The sequence below is a fragment of the Nomascus leucogenys genome, chromosome 2 (genome assembly GCF_006542625.1).
Source record: "Nomascus leucogenys isolate Asia chromosome 2, Asia_NLE_v1, whole genome shotgun sequence".
In the NCBI taxonomy this organism is placed as follows: Eukaryota; Metazoa; Chordata; class Mammalia; order Primates; family Hylobatidae; genus Nomascus; species Nomascus leucogenys.
Genome location: NC_044382.1, coordinates 20,842,559 through 20,845,474, shown reverse-complemented (window position 1 = coordinate 20,845,474; position 2,916 = coordinate 20,842,559). Strand labels below are relative to the sequence as shown.

Genomic DNA, 2,916 nt, shown 5'->3' with positions numbered 1-2,916 from the left:
AGGAGCCAATGAGATAGGCCTTGAAGCTTGCTTCCAAGGTCTCCATGGATCCTTTGCAAGTCAAGCCCATAAGTTACCATAATATTCCTTTTGCCATTTAATAAATACTTTTTGAGCAAGATTGTGTTAACCAGGTGCTGCATGACATGAAAGAGGAAAAGGCACAGTTTATGCCTGTGAAGAATAAGCAGGTTGTACTTCATAGAGAGATGCTTGCCAATAACAGCTGGCATGTTCCCAGGGCCTAGTCAGGATGCAGATGATAAGCAAAAAAAGAAATAGGTAGCATGGGCAGGGCAGCTGTCCAGGAAGCCTTTTTTCTTTTCTTTTGAGACGCAGTCTCCCTCCGTCTCCCAGGCTGGAGTGCGATGGTGTGATCTCGGCTCGCTACAACCTCTGCCTCCCAGGTCCAAGCAATTCTCCACACTCAGCCTCCTGAGTAGCTGGGATTACAGGTGCCCACTATATGCTGAGCAAATTTTTTTTTTTTTTTTAACTTGAGAGATGTGTAAAAGGCTTTATTTGGAGGGGAGCAGGAGTTTAATCAAAGAGGGCAAATCCCATGTCATCGTTTTACTCTTCAGACTCCTCCTTCTCATCTTTCTTCTCCTCTGCTGCAGTGGGGGGTGGAACCAGCAGCAGGGGCTGCAGAGCCTGGGGCAGCAGAGATGGCCACAGCCCCACCGGCAGGTACATTGGCAAGCTTGCCAATACTCTGGGCAATGACGTCTTCAATGTTTTTTCCATTCAGCTCACTAATAACCTTGTTGAGCTGGTCGTTGTCCGTCTCGATGCCCACGCTGTCCAGGATCTTCTTGATGTCCTTGTCGCTGGGGGAGGGGTCACCCCCGAGGGCAGCCAGCAAGTAGGAGGTGATGTACCGCATCGCAGCGGCAGTGGCAGTGGTGGTGGAGAGGCCTCACATGTGCAACCTCAGCGGCATCAGGGAGGAAAAGCAATATTTGTATTTTTAGTAGAAACGGGGTTTCACTGTGTTGGCCAGGTTGGTCTCAAACTCCTGATCTCAGGTGATCTGCCCACCTTGGCCTCCCAAAGTGCTGGGATTACAGGTGTGAGCCACCATGCCAGGCCCAGGAAGCCTTTATTTTATTTTTATTATTATTTTTTTCTGAGATGGAGCTTCGCTCTGTTGCCCAGGCAATCTCGGCTCACTGCAACCTCTGCCTTCCCGGGTTCAAGCGATTCTCCTGCCTCAGCCTCCCGAGTAGCTGGGATTACAGGCACGGGCTACCACACCTGGCTAACTTTTGTATTTTTAGTAGAGACAGAGTTTCACCATGTTGCGCAGACTGGTCTCAAACCCCTGACTGCGTGATCCACCTGCCTTGGCCTCCCAAAGTGCTGGGATTACAGGTGTGAGCCACCGCACCTGGCAGGAAGCCTTTTTAGAGGAGGCAAGATGGAAGAGTTTAGGGTGGGAGTAAATAAAGCTGGCTGGAGACATGCCAGGTGCCTCTGAGAACTAGCAATTTGGTGCTCAGAGTAGGTTAATAATGCGGTGATACTCTAAATTGATAGCCCTTAGATACTTGTCAGTGTTAGTTTAGAGAAGAAGTGGTGCATGCATGGGGAAGGATGGAGGAGGAGGCTAGCTTTTGTCAATCTTTAGTTTCTCTTTTATTATTCCCAATTATTTATTTAATTTTTTAAGAGACAGAGTCTCATTCTGTCACCCAGGCTAGAGTGCATTGGAGCGATCACAGCTTGAGCTATGATCACTGTAAACTCAAGCTCCTGGGATCAAGCAATCCTCAGCTTCCGAAGTAGCTATGACTACTGGCATGTGCCACTATTTCCAGCTAATTTTTAAAATTTTTTGTAGAGACAGTGTCTCACGATGTTTCTGAGGCTTGTCTCGAAATCCTGGCCTCAAGCGATCCTCCCACCTCAGCCTCTCAAAGTGTTGGTATTACAGGTGTGAGCCACTGCTTCTGGCCCCCAGTAATGTATTATTGTTCCACTCTCCAAAGAAAAAGTTCATCAGACTAGCAGCTTAGTGACTCTGTGTTGGTACTGGGCCTGCTCCTTGAGGCAACTCTTCTTCCTCACTCCTTCTGCAACAACTTTATTGCATATTTCATTTAATTCCATACAGAGCTTTCCCTGAGACAAGTTCTCCACTTCCTCATGTTTGTCAGTGTGTTTCAGGGCCCCTTACAGATTGGCACTCCCATCGATTGCCCAACAAGGCCCCTTCCTAATCCAGCTTTAACCCTATTAGGATGTTATTGACATATATGTTGTGACTAAAATGTTTTTATGTATAATTTACTCTTTGTAAGGGTCCTTACCACATATTCTATGAGGGGCCACCTCTGGGGGTGGCGGAAGAGGCAGGACATAGTCATGCCCTGGAAGGAGCGTTAGATTGGGCAGCAGGAGGCTGGTTTTGAGCTGTGGCTTTACAACTAACTTGCTGCATGATCCTGTGTTAAGTCACAGTCTCTACCTGGCCCTTCATTTCTTCCTCTAACTATGAAATATTGGGCTAGAACCAGGGTGGCAAAACAGGTTTTGTCTTATTCGCTAATCCCAAACTGTTGGTAACAGCTTACTCTACTGATTCATAGAGAAAACATTTTAGGCCACATCTGGGCTCTGGAAGAAAGAGTGATCAATTAGCAGTTTCTACAATGAGTAAAGAAAGGGGGTAGTGATGGTGGTGATAGCATGAGTGCCTTATTTTTCGATTCCCTGGGTTGAATATGCTCTAAGAAATTCCATTTGGAATTCTGTAAACATATGAATATCGGTTAAACATTCTCAGAGAGTTTCTCTACTTAAAATTAAAATTCTGTAGACTTTGCTAAATGATACCTAGGTTATTTAGAGCAGGAAAATAGCTATAATTCTTTGTTTCATAAGGATGGTTTTGCTTCTGGCCAGCCTCATTAG

At 46.2% G+C, this 2,916-nt stretch overlaps 1 pseudogene; it reads right to left on the bottom strand.

The window, feature by feature from the left end:
- Positions 1-502: 502 nt before the first annotated feature.
- On the bottom strand, positions 503-886 carry LOC100604000 (annotated as a pseudogene).
- Positions 887-2,916: the final 2,030 nt, after the last annotated feature.